The sequence below is a fragment of the Gavialis gangeticus genome, unplaced genomic scaffold, assembly GCF_001723915.1.
Source record: "Gavialis gangeticus isolate Ggan-Ray unplaced genomic scaffold, GavGan_comp1, whole genome shotgun sequence".
NCBI classification, from domain to species: Eukaryota; Metazoa; Chordata; order Crocodylia; family Gavialidae; genus Gavialis; species Gavialis gangeticus.
Window position 1 is genome coordinate 572,716 of NW_017729006.1, and position 17,632 is coordinate 590,347.

The window sequence follows — 17,632 nt, forward strand, 5'->3', positions numbered from 1 at the left end:
TACAGTCTATTCATCCAACCCGTACTTCCTTAGCTTGCCTGAAAGAATGTTGTGGGAGACCATATCAAAATCTTGCTAAAACCAAGGTATATCATCCACTGCTTCTGGATTTCTCCAGGAACTGGTTAAGGCTGACCAGTCTGTAGTTCTTTGGATCCTCCTCCTTCCCTTTCTTGAAGCTGGGCACAATATTTGCCCTTTTCCAATCACCTGGGACCTCACCTGACTGCCACACATTTTCAAATATAATGGCCAGTAGCTCCGTACATCCGCCAACTCCCTCAGCACTCTTGGGTGCATCACATCCACCCCATGGACTTGTACCCGTCCAGCTCTTCTATATAGTCCAAACCCTGTTCTTTCACCACTGTCAGCTGCTCACCTTCTCCCCAAACTCTGCTGCCAGGTGCAGTAGTTTGGAAGCTGACCTTGCCTGTAAAGACAGGTAAAAAGGCTGTTGATTGAGCACTTTAGCCTTTTCTGCATCATCTGTTACTAGGTTGCCTCCCCCATTCAGTAAAGGATCCACACTTTCCCTGATGTTCCTCTTGTTGTTCCATACTTGTGGAAACCCTTCTTGTTAGCCTTCACATCCCTTCCTATCTGCAACTCCAATTGTGCTTTGATCTTCCTGAGTTCATCCCCACATGCCTGAGCAATACTCATACTCCTCCCTAGTTGTTTGTCCAAGTTTCCACTTACTGTAAGCTTCCTTTTGTATTTTAGCTTACTGAAGAGTTCTCTGATAAGACAAGCTGAGCTTCTGCCATACTTGCTAGCTATATTGTTCTAATTTGCAACAGGTCAAGAACTCAGCCCATTGCTGGCCTTTCCAACATCCGCACCAGGTAGTTTTCCCCACCACTCTCCAAAAAATTCTGGGATTGCCTGTGCACTGCTATATCGCCCTCCCAGCAGATGTCAGAGTAATTGAGGTCCCCAGTGAGAACCAGGGCCTGTGATCAGGAATCTTCTGCTAGCTGTTTAAAGAAAGCTTCATCCACCTCTTCCTCCCCATTTGGTGATCTGTAGCAGACACCCACCATGACATCACCCTTATTCCTCTGGCCCTAACCCAGAGACTTTCAACAGGCCTATCTCCTGTTTTGTGCTGAAGCTCTGACCAATCATACAGCAATTTTACATACAGCACAACTCCTCCTCCTCTTCTCCCCTGCCTGTCCATCCGGAACAATTTATACCCATCCATGGCAGTGCTCTAATCATAGAAAATTAGGGTTAGAAGGGACCTCAGGAGGTCATCCAGTCTCCAACCCCCTGCTCAGTCATCGGATCTATCCCACTAAGTCTCTGTTATTCCATTCATAATTCCATGTCTGTGTGAGGACTTTCAATCCTTCCTGTTTGAGGTAAGAAAGTTCCCAGTAATTTTGGTTGTGCATGTAGGTGCCTGTGGCCTGGTGCATGTTAAGGCATGAACCCCATTAACAACAGTTCTAGGTGTGAAAATGCAACTGTAGGGTTTGAACTAGGAAAAAAAAGGTGTATGTAATTAGAGATAGGCAATGTAGCCTCTTTAGAGTGGTGATGACTGCACTCCCAAGAGCCACTCATGCTTTTGGTCTTGGTTGTATATTCATGGCCCTAAAGTGATTTACATTTACTTAATTTCTGGGATTTGGCCTGTGGGAAGTAAGAGTAAATGGGCAAATTGTGCTTCTCAGCAGAGCTCCCAGATTCAGTACAGTGGCAGGTAAGACATGCTCAATCTGCTTGTTACCAGGTCCTCCTAGTGGGTGCTGTACTGAGAGCAGTAGCACTTGTGAAGGCTGCTGATCCAGGCTGGAACATGCTAAGCCCAGAAGAAATAGATAATAGAGCTACCCAGCTTTAACAAGCCTCTACTAAGCATGTTCCAACTGATTTTTCAAAGATTTATAATTTAGCCTAAATCAGGCAGATTTACATGGGCATGGCAACTGGTGCAGCCCTGACACAAAGGCAGATCTCCAGGTAATTTTGAGGTCCAGCTCCAAAGCATGTAGTCATTCCAGTGTCTCTAAAATATTTATAAGGATTGTAATATCTTTTTTTGCGGGGAGGGGGTTGGAGGTGGGGCAGGTAATATTCATGCTTTGAACCTGTTTTTCCCCCTAATCCTGGCCCTGGAAGTGGCTGAATCATCTTAGTAGAAAAGAATGCAGCCTGAGGCATAGAAAATTTCAGCTCCCACAGTTCAAGTTTGGCAAAGCTATAAGTAAAGACACAGGGAAATGTCAGGCAGCCTTATCTGCTCATGGAACTACCTGCTGTGCCTATAATATGTAACAGATAAGAAATTATAGATCTAATCAATGTAAAATACAGAGCAAGTTTCAGTATTTCCAAACATACATCTCAAAAAGAGCAGATGGAGTATTACAAAGCATTTGAACTCTCTCCCCTGCTTATGTTATTACAATGTTACGTATATAAAGGCCATGACTTCTTCAGTAGCAGTCTCTTCAGATAAATTTAACTACTGTGTGCATATGTACCAGGGGTATGTGAAACAGCACCATTCCGCTTCGACGTCCGTATTGAAGTTGCGACAGAACAGTGTTTCATTTCAAGTTTCATTTAGTTTTGAAAGCATTGTTCCATTTCATTTCATCGAAACTGTTTTGCTGTTTTGACACTGTTTCAACGTTTCACCCATAGGCTATAATTGGGAAGTACAAAACTGCCTATAACATTGTCATTTCTAGCCGGTTTCAAATGAAACTTGCAGGGATGGTAGCCCCTTCTGAATGCATGGAGCCTGCCAAGTTTAAAGGAGATAGGTGCAGAGGTTTCTGGGAAACTGCACCTCAAGGTGCTGACAAGCAAAACTGTCACTTGCTGGCAGCGGCAGCCTCGTCATCCGGCAAGCAGATCTGGGGGCCCACACCTCCAGGAGGGCTGTGCCAGACTCCTCCTGGGGGTGCAGCCCTGGATCTGCCTGCTTGATGACAGGAGGCTGCTGCTGCCTAGAACTGGCGCTGGGCACAGCCTGCACCCAGCACCAGAAAGATTGGTGCTGCCTCCAGTCCCAGACGGCAGAAGCAGCCTCCTATGATCTGGCAGGCAGATTGGGGGCCTTCACCCCCAGGAGGGCTGTGGGGCTCTGCTGGACACTTCCCAATGGTGCAGGGGGCCCCCAATCTGCCTGCCGGATCACAGGAGGCTGCACGGGTGACAGCACCAGTATTCCCAGTGCTGGGTGTGGGCTGTGCCCACTGCTGGTCCCAGGTGGCAGGAGCAGTGTGCTATGATCCAGTAGGCAGATCGGGGGCCCGCACCCCCAGGAGGGCTGTGGGGCTCTGCCGGACTCCTCCTGGGGGTGTGGGCGGGCCCTTGATCTGTCTGCCAGATCACAGGAGACTGCTGCTGCTGGCTGGAACTTGCACTGGACACAGCCTGCACCCAGTGCTGGGAAGATTGGTGGTGCCACTGGCTCCAGCCAGCAGCAACACCATGCTGTCATCTGGCACGCAGATCCAGGGGCCAGCGCCCCCCAGGACAGCTGAGGGCTGTGCCAGAATCCTGGGGGCATGGCCCCCAGATCTGTGCAGGATGACAGGAGGCTGCTGCTCCCGCCTGGGACTGGTGCTGAAGCCAAGCCTGGCTTCAGAACTGGAAATGTTTCAAAACTAGAAACATTTTGAGTGCCCTCATTTCGTTTCAAAGCTGTTTCGAAGGCTTTTGTTTCGAGCTCAAAGCACATCGAAACAGCTTTGAAATGAAACATCTGGCAAAATTTTGCACGGCCCTAATATGTACATTTTTGGATACCTCAATATAGGTACAATAATAGAATATCAAAGGAGAGTGAGTATAACACAGCTTGCTATAGAATACAGTGTTCTATCTTTTAAATAGGAAGAGACAATTTTTGTAGGCAGGAGCATGAAATTAGCATTTATTATATGTATGTAAGATTGTGAGAAACAGTTTCTCTGCTAATCTCCCCTTGAGATCATAACTTTCAGATGCACCCTTTTAACATAGTGGTGAGACACTTACCCTGAAAACAACTTTTAAATGATTTTCTGCTCTCACTGCAGGTTGTAGGAACTTTTCTCCCCACAAATACTTTTCCTGGGGGCTGACATTTTACATTTGTTGGGACTAAGCAGAATCATTTGTTAACTGGCAGCTGCTGCTTGTTCCTTGATTTCAACCTTTTGGTAGTTGCTCAGAATTCTCTCCTTTTGGTATAAAAATGTTCGTGATTGGTTTCTAAAAGGAGGTTTTTTTGTTTTGTTTGTTGGCTTGTTTTAAGAGTGTTTCCTTCATTAATTTTAGAATGACAAGACAGTTAAAAATACATTTTCAGTGATAAAAATCTACAGACTTTTGAAGAAATCTTACAGAAACTAGTGCCTCTGATTATTTTGATGGGACAAAATCAATTAACAAGTTATAAGTAGAAACACTTGTGGTCAGTAGCCTCTGCTAAAATATTAGTAGAGGCAGATTGCCTGTAGTTTTACAGTAATCAATCTCCAGTGGCTGTGAGGCAGAAGGTTACTGTTCTCAGTCTATTACACAAGTAGGGAAGGAGATGATAGCTCCCTAGCACAATAAATCTATCTGAGAAGGTTGTGCTGCTTTAGCAGTGTAGAAGAAATAAATAGGCATATGGAAAATAAAAAAAAAAAAAGGTGAAGTCTATGATTACAGTGATATCACACTTCTTTGGTTACATTCAGTGTATTCCAATTTTTAAACTGAAGGCCTAATGTAGTGCCATACATGGCCCAACACGTGTAGATATGCTAATGTAAGGCTAAATTTGCTGCACAGTTGCTACAGTCTGGTCTACATGCAGAGATTACCCAGCTTAACTAAAATTGTTTACTAAATGTTTTAAATTGTTTTTGTTAAACCAGTTCAAAGCTGGGTGTAAACATACTTTGTATTTTTGCCCATGGGACATTTTAACTAGTTATCACTGGGTGCATCTACACACACACATAATGCCAGTTCAGTTTATTCTAGAAACTAGGGAGAGTTTGGTCTTGGCCAAAAGGGGAATGTGCTGACTGAAGGGCCATAGAGTTGCAAGTTCAAGCCTAGGTGTGTGCCCAGGCTCCTGGCTGGACCCCTGGGTCCAGGATTTTTACACTATTTCACAGTCAGGGCTGCTAGGATCTGGAACCAACTGCCAAGGGAAGTGGTGCTGGCTCCTACCTTGGCGGTCTTTAAGAGGAGGCTTGACAGTTACCTAGCTGGGGCCACAGGAGCCCAGTATTCTCTCCTGCCCAGGGCAGGGGGTCAGACTTGATGTTCTACGTAGGTCCCTTCCAACCCTACATCTATGAATCTATGAAATTACTCTAGAGTAAACTGACCCAGGCAGGTGTTTACACATGCAGGATCTCAGGAGCAGATTTGCTGCTCATGGCAGCAATCTGCTTCCACCCCTGCTGGCCCTGCACTAGCACCCTGCAGCAGCCAGGGGGATCTTGGAGATCTTTATCTCCTAGCCTGAGCCCCATGGTCATGGGGTCATGCTGGGAGATCATTCTCTCCCAGTGCCAGCTCCGCAATCATGGGGCCAGCACTGGGAAAGAAGGATCTCCCAACCCAGGTCCTATAACCATGGAGCTGGCACTTAGAAAGAAGGATCTCCCAGCTCCAGTCCTGTGACCATGGGACTCAAACTGGGAGATAAAGGTCTCCCAGCGCTGGCCCCGCTATCATGAAGTAGGGACAGGGAGCTCCCTGCTGCCAGGGGAGGAGGACATTGTCCCTGCACCCTGGCAGCAGGCAGCTCCCAGGGGCAGGGAGCAATCTCCCACCCCTTGCTGCCCAGGAGCACATCTACTCCTTGTCAGGGGTCTACACATGTGCTACTGCGCAGTTACTAATCACGAGTAAATTTGCTACTTGCATTTGCAGGTAGCAAATTTACTCATGATTAGAGTCAATTACTGAGCAGTACGCACCTGCACATGTAGGCACAGCTGCTTACTGCACAGTAATTATCTCTATTGTTCCATAATTCATCTCATGTAGATACACCCACTATATCCCTTATTTCTCTAAATAAGTTAGGGATTCATCTTTGCTTAGTTTATATCTTTTCCATCCCCACCAAAAGCATTCATTCTAGAATAACAATATTCTTATGGGGCTTATACCAATATAGCTGAATTGGTTTAAATACCCTATAACTGTATACTTTTCTTTTGTAGGCAAATGCTTGGACCCTTGTCCTACAAAGACCTCAACCTTGTCTATACTTATTCAGTAGAGCTGTGCAAAGCTTTGGTAGCTGATTTGATTCAGAGGAGATTCAGCCTGATTTGGGGACCAAATCTCTGAATCTGAATCAACTTGGGAGACCAAGTAAAAGCTCTGAATCAATTCAAAGCATCTGAATCAATTCGGAAAAGTTTTGGGAAAAGATTTGGCCAATTCGGAGATTCGGCCATAAACTAAACAGGCAGCTAACAGCTGCCTCCAGCTGGTAAGTCTGTTGGGGTTGGGGTTGGGACTGGGACAAGCTGCCCAGCCAGGGTGGGAGAGTGTGGGAGGTGGGTGCGGCAGCGCTGGGAGTGGGGGCTCTGCCTTGCAGCTGCTTGCCTAGCTGGGACGGGTGGGGAGGGGGCAGGATGCAGGCACAGTTTGCTCCAGGTGGAAGGGGGAAAGCAGTAGAAGGGCATTGTGCCCCACTTCCAGTGCTGCCACACCCACATCCCACACCTCCCATGCCAGCTGGCAGGTGCTGGCAAGACAGAGCCCCCACTCCCAGCACTGATGTGGGCATGGCAGCACTGGGAGCAGGGGCTATGCCCTGTTGCCGCCCGGAGTGAGCTGCACCCACATTGCACCACCCCCTGGGCCAGCTGAGCAAGTGGTAGCAGGATAGAGCCCCTGCAGCTCCCCCTGCTGGGGCAGAGGCAGGCACAGCCAGGGGAGCTGGGGGAGAAGCTCCGGTGGCTGCCCTGCCCAGCCCCATCCCTGCCTGGCCACAGCCTCCTGGCACTTTAAAAAAAAGCCCCACAGTCGCTGGCTGCAGAAACAGCGAATGGGGCCTCTGGGCGCTCATGGTAGAGCCTCCCTGTGCAGCATAGGTCAGTGAGGATTGCTCCCCGCCTGGCACCTGTGCGGCAGCTGCCCCGTAGCTTGTCAGGGCACTGAGCACTGTCTGGGAGCTCGGGTTGCTGGGGCTAAGCGGTGCCAGGCTCTAGCTGACCCCAGCTCCCGGACAAATCAAACGGGGAGCTGGGGAATTGAACCAGGGGCTGGGGAATTAAACATGGAGCAGAGGAATTGAACCAGCCAAATCTGTTTTGGAGATTCAGCTCTGCCAAATCTCTTCTGTATCTGTTTCAAACAGCCAGATGGGGCTTGGGGCCCCAGCAGGGAGCAGGACAGGGCCGTGGGTGGCTCGTCTGGGGTACGGGAAGGGCCACTGCCCTCTGTGCAGGTGAGGAGACCCCCATGTAGGTCTCTGATCCCTGGTTGCGTGGCAGGGAATCAGCACAGAGCAAGCGAGCCTGCTGCACAACCTGGTTCTGCAGGGAGCAGAGAGCCACACCGGGGTCTTGTCCCTACTGCTGTCAGCCCCATGCAACCCCAGATTTCTCCTCCCTGCAGAGTCAGGTCATGTGGCAGGGACCAGCACTGCCCTGCCGCACAATTTCGCTCCGCAGGGAGCAGAGATCCACGCTGGGGTTTCCTTGCTGCTGCTGCCCACCGCATGCAGCCCGGCATAACTGGGGCAGCATGGAGTGGGCAGTGGTGGTAAGGAGACCCCCAGCACGAGGAGCTGTCGCATGGCAGGGCAGCAGCACACACCTTCAAAACTCAAAAAATGTCTGAAACATTTCCAAAATGTTTCAGATGCTCATTTTGTTTTGAAGATATTTCTGAGCCTTCTGTTTCAATTCGGATTCAATGTTTCAGGCACCAAAATGACCCAAAACACCTCTAAAATGAAATGGCTGCCAAAATTTCGCACAGTCCTATAATTCAGCTCTGCTTCTGGCATCACACAGCAGCTGCTGCTGCCACAGCACACACGTGTGCAGTTCTCCTGGATCTATGAAGCTGTATTGCAGCAGCTACGCTGCCCAAACACACCTTGGGAATGCATCAGCTAGGGAGGTGACTGTAGCAGTCAGCAGAAGATGCAACCTGAAGTTTTATATTGCTTGGCAGAGGGGCCATAACTTTGCTGGTAGAAAAGGGATCTGCTACCACAGAGAAATTTGTGTGCAGACACACAAAATGTGTGAAACTGTAATGTAGACAAGGTCCTCAGGTCTTATCTAAGCGAGAAAGCATTCCTTGTATAAATTTAGATGCGAGTTTAAACCAATATAGTTATATAGATATAATACTCCTCCCTCCTGCCCACATGTGGACACTTTTATTCTGGTACTAAAAGACCTTTTTGAATTAGTTCATGTTGGTCATAAAGGATTTAAACTAAGCCACCTTCCTTCTCCTTCCCCGCCCACAAAAGCTTTTACAACAGAATAAACTACCCAAATAAAAATTATGCTGGTCTAACTAGTGAAATCTCCCTGTGAGACATGGCCTCATTCACTCATTAGTACTCAGCAGGACTACTCGGAATATAAACTTATGCAGCATGTGAATCTTCTAGAGATTCAGCTTTGCCACTAGTTTATGTTGATTTAGCATATTTTACAGCTGGCTTACCTTGAATGTAATTGTCAAATATACTTAAGCTTGTCCCCTATAATAGTTGGCACAAGTTCACCTAAAAAGATTTAAAGTTATTTTTGGTTTGACTATCTTATTGTTAAGTTTACAACAATGGATTGAGAGCTGTAGAGATACAGGCATCACACTTCAGGGTTAACTCCAAAATTAGTCTTTCCTCACCATATTGACCACAATAACGTGAATGTCACAACTCTGCTAGGACAATTTAATGCTTCAAACATAGCAAACTCCTTTTCTTATCTTTTTTATATAATTAAGACAATTCGTTTTTTTAAACAAACTACATTCAGTTTTAAATATTTTAAAGTTTACCAAAATAAGTTTGATTTCAACAACAAAACTATCTTGGCCACAGCAACCTTATTTTTTACTGTCTTGCACTATATATGTCATTTACATCCATGTCAATATGTGTGAAATGCTGCTAAATCACGAATCCAAGACAATAGACAATATCTATGTGTAGTGTTTTTATTCCTGGTTTATTCACACATGTAACATACGGTATAATAGAACAGAACCTCATGTTAAATATACAGGTTTTGCAATCTGACTGAATGTTGCAACTAGAGTCTCAACTATTTTTTTCTTCCTGTTTGTGCTTCTTATACAGGCAGCCCTGATATTATGTTATATGATTTAAGATCTACCCATACTATGCCTACAAATGCCTAGAGCAGTTTTAAAGGAAAAAATGGTGGCGGTGGGGGGGAGCTCATGCTCTTTCTTCCTCCTTTATGATGTGTAAATATTGATTGACTCATTCTCCCCTCCCTCATCTAGTTCTATTTTCCTGCATTAAAAATATAAGGTTTTGACTTGCCCATTTTTGTTGGAGGGTTGAGGAACTTCAGTCGGATATTGACAATACAATTTAATGACACTGAATTACAGTTTTCTCTGTCCTAAATTGAGAGGGAAAGGCTTGATAAAACTTACAATTCCAGCTTTTTGTAATATCCCTCCCTGTACCAGTTCAGTGCTCTACCAAGAATAGATAAGCCAAAATTGGATACTGCTAAGTGTTTAAAACTAAAAATAGAAGCAGAGAAAAAAGCCCAATTTAAAATACTGACTAAATTTTTAAATTAATGTGTGAAGATAATGTCAAAGGGTGCATCTATATGAGATTTTAATGCCCATTGGACTAATTCTACTGCACATTAGTGCAGCTGAAAAAAATCATGCTAATGTGCTAATGCACAGCAGGTTTGTCCAATGTGCATTAAGCATCACACAAAAAGCGTTCATCTGTGCTAGTGTGTAGTAGCACTGATTACAGTGCATTAAGCTAGTGCCTGTTGTTATAGGTACTAAACTTAATGTGCTGTAATTACAGTGCATTAATGAACATGTAGACATAACCAAAGAGCACTTAAAAGGCACAAACTTTATAATGTTTTCTGTGCAGCTGAGAGTTGGGACCCCATTGGTTAATTTGTGGTCATGTTATTACTATAAAAGATAGACTACATAGCTTCCATGGCATTCCATACTTGAGCAGAGTTATTCATGCATAAGTGTTGCAGGACTGGACTATGGGATTTTGGATCATTGTCTGAAACCAGAAGTCAATATTGCAAAATGTGTACAATAGTATAAATAGTACATTTTGGGATATATCTTTCATTGCTGCAGTTTGTCTATACTGTGGGTCAAGTGAGATACCATTTGCCATTTCCAATTGATACACATGCCATTAATTAAACAGAAGCCAAAAAATCTAATTTGTAGCCAAATGAAAGAGCCATATATGAAATCATATTTCTTTAACATGTCATTTCTTTCTCCCCTATGTTTATGTTTTTTTCTTACTTACCTACCACTCCCATCACTTAAAGTGCTAACTCTGGTGCAGAACACCCTTTCTCAAACTTCTTCTCAATGTGTGGACATGACAAAGTAAATTACTCCAATTAAGCCAGACACAGGAAACATGATTGACTGAGTAACTTATGCTGCCTATACCATGATTAGGATGAGGTGAGTGGGTGATGTAACCCTGATGTCATAGTCTCTCACTAAATACTGTCTTCACAATATCTCCACCCAGTAATATAACACAGTATTTGTATTACTCCCTAGTCTGTGATGTGGAAAACACTCCCTCAGCAATGACTAATTTCCTCTTATTGGTATTGTCTTCCCTTCCTCATTCTTCACCATTTCTTCTCTTTTCTCCTGCCTTTTTCTTTGTTCCCAATTTCTTCCCACAATATTGTCCTTCCTTTGGTTCCGCCTCTTTTATATATCTATAACACATCAATACACACTCCCTCCTTTTGAGTAGTGCTCTGTTCAGCTTGCAGTAAATAGGTTGGAAGTGGGACAGAAATGTACTGCCCATGCTTGAATGTGTATTGCAATTGCAACCACTCTTGTAACCTTGTAGCATACATATCACACAACTGCTTCCCAGTGAGGCACTAGCATTCATAACATTTGTGGCATGGTGCTGGCTATGAGCAATTGCAAATTCTGTGCCATCCTGCACCACTAAAGTGCCAGTATAGACAGCAAAGGCTGATATAGCAGCTGCAATGATATAATTAATCCCTTGGTGAAACTGTGCAATGCTCTAAAGCTGTAGTGTGAGTCTGACAGCTCAAAGCACTGGCTCTGTTATCTGTCAAGCTACTCTCTTATCATCTGCATGCAGACTCAGGGGCATTTACAGTAATAATCATCTGGTCTTTGCTTAACCTAGTCCCTTGCTCCCAAACCTTCAACTCCCAAAGTAGCAACCTAATAATGGTAGTAAGAGCAGTAGAACAGGAGCAGGGAGAAGAGAGAAGAGGATATTTGAAAGAGCAGCAGAGTGGGCAAGGGTGTAGGTTGTAGCCGTGTTGGTCTAAGGACATAGACAGACAAGTTCTTTGAGTGAATCTGATATCTTCTATTAGACCAACTTAAATAGTTGGAAAACAACTATTAAGCAAGCTTTCCGGTTCAAAAACCCTTTGTCAGGCTAAGGAAGTTTCAGCAGTTGATGTGCGCTCTTCCTGGATGGAATGAAAAGTAAAAAAGCCAGAGGGTGGGCTGGTATGCATACAAGATAGGCAGTCAGTGAAAATGTAGATTGAGGAGTCAATGAGTGAGAGACGCTGGGTGTGGGGGAGAGAAGGAGGATGAATAGTGTAGAAGTACCTGGAAAGTCAGCTGTCAGGCAGGTTATAATGTGTCATAAATCCAATGTCTGTATATAGTCCATGATTTTTGGTATCCAGGAGGCTGATGAAGTGGAGTTCATAGGCTCGTCTCTGGGAAGTGTTTTGTGGACAAGAAACTCTGAGAAGAGAAAGAAAGTTAAAGGTGAAAAATAATACTAATTATGCTTGAATGAGGTAGTTTACCATTTGGAGTCTGTTGAGATGATAAAAATATAGGCCTATACAACACATAGGAAGGCTCTGATGATCATATCTTTCAGTCCTTATTGTGAAGCTAAGTATTTTCTAAAATCAGCTTCTCAACCTTACACACGTTACGTGTGACACGTATAACCGCTGACTGCCTAAGGATGTCAACAATGTGTGTGAGAAAAGTACAATGTCCAGCATTTCTAGGGCCAAATTTTGAAGCTCTTTCTTAGTTTTTACTTAGTTTTACTGAAGCCAATAAAAAATGTGTCCTGTGTAAACTGAACACAAACTCCATATGCACCTAATAATTTGCCTGGAATTTACATGTCTGTAGATACATAAAAATGTATGTAGATACATTTCTGTATGTCTGTCAGATCTGTCATTTGACTCTGAACTGATTGTCTTGGGGTTTGACCTGGATCAAACAGAAGTGGCAGTCATCTACACATCACCCTTCCAAGCTGCATTGATGCTCCTTTGCCAGTGTGTAGCCAGCAAGAGTATGCAGCCTAACAGGCTTGTCACTAGAATGAACTGCAATAACTGTACATATGTATAACAGGATGTCTCAGGGAAAAGTGTTAGTACATCTGGCATACTTCAGAGGGACTTGAAGCAGGACAGCAGACATCTCTGTCTGTACGATCTCAGCATAAAAGGCTTTCTCCTGGGACAACTGTGATGTCTATTCATATCCCATGAGTATCACAATAACACTTCATCAATTTTTCTTTTAAAAACCAAGCTGCATTTGGACAAAAGCACACTTATCAAGAACGATAATAAATACAAATATCTCAAACTCCTTTAATCCCCGAGTTCACAGGCAGATCAAGTACTTCAGAAAGTATGATTCTGTTCTGACAAGTGCCTGTGCAAAGACATTCCTCTTCTTCAGATCTGATTCTCTCTCTAGTCAAAGTCCTATGTGTTTACCTTAGTAATGAAAACAATGTTTATATTGCATTGTAGTCCTACTAAGTTAAAACTGACCATGCTTAACTTATTGCATATGAGTAGCCTTCCTGTGATCAATCAAACTTTATGTTTGTGTCTGTAGGATCAGAACCATAGCAAAGAGGCAGTTAGGTGAATTCTACCAGTTCCTGTCATCACCAGAAGTGCTTACTTGCTAAATTTCAGTTTCAGAATCAGTTAGTTATAATTCTGCCAACTGTGATAACCAGCCACAGAAACTGAAGACAGCATGGGGTTAAAGATACTGCTTGATGTCTGATTAGGCCCACAGAGACTTCATTACTGATGACAATAAGTAAGTACAAGAACTAGTTAGAATTAAAGCCCCCACATCAAGCTTATGCATTGCAGCTACCCCCATTCTTTAAGTTATACATTTAAGCATACTTTATATGGCTGGCACTGGTACCATTTCAACAGGGGCTCTCATAATGCATATACAGAATCATGGGGGTGTAACTTATCACAGCAACATTGATTTCAGTGCAGCTACCACATGTAACAAAAATTCAGGAGCCAACCCAACATTTCCAAGGAATTAGTAAATCCTTATATTTTATGTAGACCAAAATAGTAGATAGACTCAGGTCAGCACATTTTGGCCATCACCAATACAAATTAGCTTTCAGCTTTGATTTATGGAGTATTTAAGGCAAGATTTGAATGAAGATAATGGATATACTACCACATTTGTTCTGCTCTATAATGAAAAAATTATTACAGCTTACCTATCACAGCTTTTGGAGCTATTCCTCAGTAATACTAAGCTTTAGTTCTGCATATATAATGAAACCGGTGTTTACAAAAGTTACCATAGAAACGGTATCCCTAGCCACTGCTGGCTGTTAGATTTATTGTTCTCATTATCTATTAAGCAATAAGGTAAAAAGATATGGGTGCTGAAAGACAATCATGCTCTTGAGGATATAAGAAGGAAATGCAGTAACAGTGTTCTTTCAATTCGTAATAACTATTGTCTTAATATATGTACTTACATTTCAAAACAGAATTCATTTCCCCTTAACAAAATTAACATGAACAAGGCCGCATATAAAATATAAACAATGCTTAAAGAGTATGGGTATTTTAATAAAAGGCAGTGTCTGCCTCATGCTTTACATACTTTGTTTTATTTTTAATAGAAATAAAACTCCTTTCGACAAATAGGACTTAGGAAAAGCTCCTGAAGAAGGTATGTGCTTAGGCCTTGATCCTACAAGTATTGGCACATGGACTTAACTTTTGTGCATCACAGGGCCTGTTGAAGTCAGCAAGACTACTTCCACACGCAGGGAAAACGAAAGTGAAATAGATTAATGTATTTTAATTGATTGAAAGGAAAACAAAAGTAAATAGCAAAAACAATAAACATGCCATTGCATTTTTTTATTCACGATCTCAAATGTAGAGTAGACAGAGTAGGTAATCATTGTTATTTTTAAAAACTTTACTCTTCATCAATTATTGCATGTTCTTATTTAAATAAATAAAAATTCCTCTGATTTAAGTTGTGGTCAAAGGGAGTCATTTTTTAAATTTAAAATGCCCTTAAGTTTGTGCAGAGAATCCCTGTTGGCACTGTACCTCTCACCATTGCTCTCTTTTAATGTTCTGTGAGGCTTGGTTTTGAATGACCAGTCCACCTTAACAGCCTATCTTAAAAAATATGGGACGTTAGCAGCCATCTTAAAGGGTCACTGTCAGCTTGAATGTAACATTTTTGCCTGAAAATACTGTATCAACTCCAATTACTAACACTGGCCAGGAATTTTCCAGTGACACAGATGTTTGTTGAAAAGTGCTGATTGGAAAAGCTGAAATGTTTATATGAGAGTGCATGTTTCAGTAAACTCCTGACAAGACACAGGAACTTTGCCTGCTTTCCTGCCAGCTCACCCAGGAGGCCCACAACTATGGGGCAGCTCTCTCAGGTAGACTGGGCTTTCCGTGTTACTAGTGGTAGGAACAAGGAAAATGCTGGGTGCTCTGGCTTTGGCTGCTGGCTCTGCAGCAGAGAGACTGGCATTTCTGAGGCCCCTGGTTTGAACCAGGGCTCTCACAGATTCCAGGTTTCTTTTCAGTCCAAGGATCCCAGTCCCTGAAGTCTCATGATCCAGCTGTAGTCCCCAAAGCTTAATGCCTCCTACCTCCCCATCTGTTTACTGGGACTCACCAGGCCTTGAGAGCCACTGCTGACCTGGCGACTTTGGAACTGGCCACTATGACATCATGATGTCTCTTCCAGCCCTAATTTCCTATGATCCTTCTTAGGATTGTTAACAATGGGAGACAATCGCTTAGTTACGTAAAAAGAATTCAGCCCATTCTCCCCAGTATTAAAGCATTTGCTATTTGGACCAAAAATACATTTTCTGAGAATTTAAAAGTAAATCAATTAATTACTTTGAGTTGCAATTAATTTTCAAATGTGTCCTTTTAAAAAGGTAGCACCTGGAGTCACACTTGTTTGTTGTCAGGAATGATCTCAATACACAACTCGTCAGACTTGCCACATGATTAAAACTCACTAGTATTTCTTGCCTTAGCAGCATTTGAAATCCTCTTTTCTCTGAAAAATCAGTATTCAGAAACAGAAAAAAAAATCCAAATACTATCCAGTATGAAAATGCAGAGTTAGGGCAACTAAGCAACCTTGACTCTGTCCTCAAGCATTCTTGACTATGCCCTACAGGGAGGCCATGAGGGGAAAACAAAACTGATATGTGTTTAAGAGCAGTTTTATAACCCAGGACTCTAATCTTATACTAGTAGTAATTATATAGCTGTTGCTTGATAATGTCAGATGGTAAAGTTAAGGTGCTCAATTGCTTTAATTGTATGTTGCTATGCCCAAATTCCTTTTCAAGTTACCCTTATTTCTGTATGTCCTGAATTTACTACGCTTGTTGACAGGGGCAGATCCAGGGGGTTGCAGTAGTGCAGTTAGACCCCCACTTTGATTCCTGCTGTTCCCAAACTTTAAAGCCAATGACCTGGGCAGCAGGGAGGGGACTTCATGCCTTATTATCATCTCCCCAATTCCTGCTAATTTCTACTCACTCCACAGGTGTTAATAAAACCCTCTATCCTCTTCAATGATCATGTTCCACAATTCAAACCATCCTTTTTTCTGCAATTTTGCTTTCTTTTAGCCATTCCTGGTAATGTCTCTCTTCTGTTTCACGGCTGAGCAGAACTGTATTCAGTGCTAGCTAAAATCTTTATCTCAGGTGTAGTAATATTAATTCAGAAGTAGAAACCACTGAGTGTGTCTACACAAGACTGTTTACTGCGGAGCTGCCTAGTTAGCTCCACAATAAATGTCTCAGTGTCTACATCTGCAGTGCTATTAGGTAGGAATAAGCTAACTGTGCAGCACCCTTGTGCCTCAGCCAGTCCCTCGAGAGCAGGTTGAGCTGGGTAGAAGCAGCTTCAGGCTGGCAAGCTGACCCCCCCCCCAGCTCCCTCCCAACTGGGGCTGCTCCTACCCAGCTCAACGTGCTGCAGTCCTGGGCCCAGGAGCAATGTGTGCTGGGCCTGGCAGGATGTATGCTGGAGTTAATTGCACATGTAAATATGCCTCAGCCAAGGCTTTGTGTACCCAGGTCTTAAAAACCTCCAAGGATGAAGCTTCCACCACCTCTCCGGGGTCACCTGTTCCAGTGTTTTACTACCCTCATCTGCACTGGTGACGTGTAGGGGGTACATGGGGGACAGTGCTGGTGTACCCTGACAGGTCACACTCCCTGCTTAGGCAACAGGCGGGGGGGCAGGCAGGAGTGCTGTGAGCATCGGCCTGGGAATGGGAGCATCAGGTGAAGTGCCACAGCCACTTCCGGGAGTGTTGCGGCTGCTTCCTGCTTGGCACAAGCACCTATGGGGTCCCCCCGGTCAGTGAGATTGGCTGCAGGGGACCACCCCTGGGTCACTACTAGTTGCTGGTGGGGCACATGCCCCCCTTAAGGTGCCACCAGTCACCCACACTCCTCTGAGACCGTGTTTGCCAGTAGCCATGAAAAACTGGTGCCTCCTGAGACTGGGGGGCACAATGTATGGGCAGCAGTGTTGGTGGCGGGGTGGTGAGCAGCAACCGCTTGCAGAAACCAGCCATGGCCAAGCTCAGGGGCTGCATGTGTCTCCCCACAGAAGCTGCCTATGCCAATACCTTGCCTAAACGTCCCTTGCCGCAACTTGAAATGATTGCTCCTTGTTCCATTTCTGCCCCCTCCCGGAGAGCAGTCCAACTCCGGCCTCTCTCTAACCTCCTCCAGGGACCCGAAGGCTGCTATGAAATCCCCTCAGTCTCCTCTCCTCCGGATTACACGGACTGCTTGGCTCTGTGGGGGGCACACACACCACTCCTAAGCCATTTTGCTGCCTTTTTGCCGAGGGGTGTGAAATCTCCCCTCAGGAAGCAGGCACAGGGGTGCCCAGAGACAGAGGGGGAGCGCCGCGCCCGTCACACACGAGGGGACTTGGGGGGGCGGCGGCGGTACCGGGCGGCAGCAGGTGCGGGAGCCGGGCCGGGCAGCGCGGGGCTGGGCCGCAGCAAGAGGCCGGGACACAAGGCCGCGTCAGTCCCTCCCCCTGGCACCGGGGCG

The 17,632-nt window shown here is 44.6% G+C and overlaps 1 protein-coding gene across 1 annotated transcript in view; it reads right to left on the reverse strand.

Annotated features, from left to right (window-relative positions):
- Positions 1-11,876, reverse strand: part of PP2D1 (protein phosphatase 2C like domain containing 1) — a 32,541-nt gene extending 20,665 nt beyond the window's left edge. The window contains exon 1 of the mRNA XM_019508740.1: positions 11,836-11,876. The gene's annotated coding sequence lies outside the window, so the exon portion shown is untranslated. The remainder of the gene's footprint in view (positions 1-11,835) is intronic.
- Positions 11,877-17,632: the final 5,756 nt, after the last annotated feature.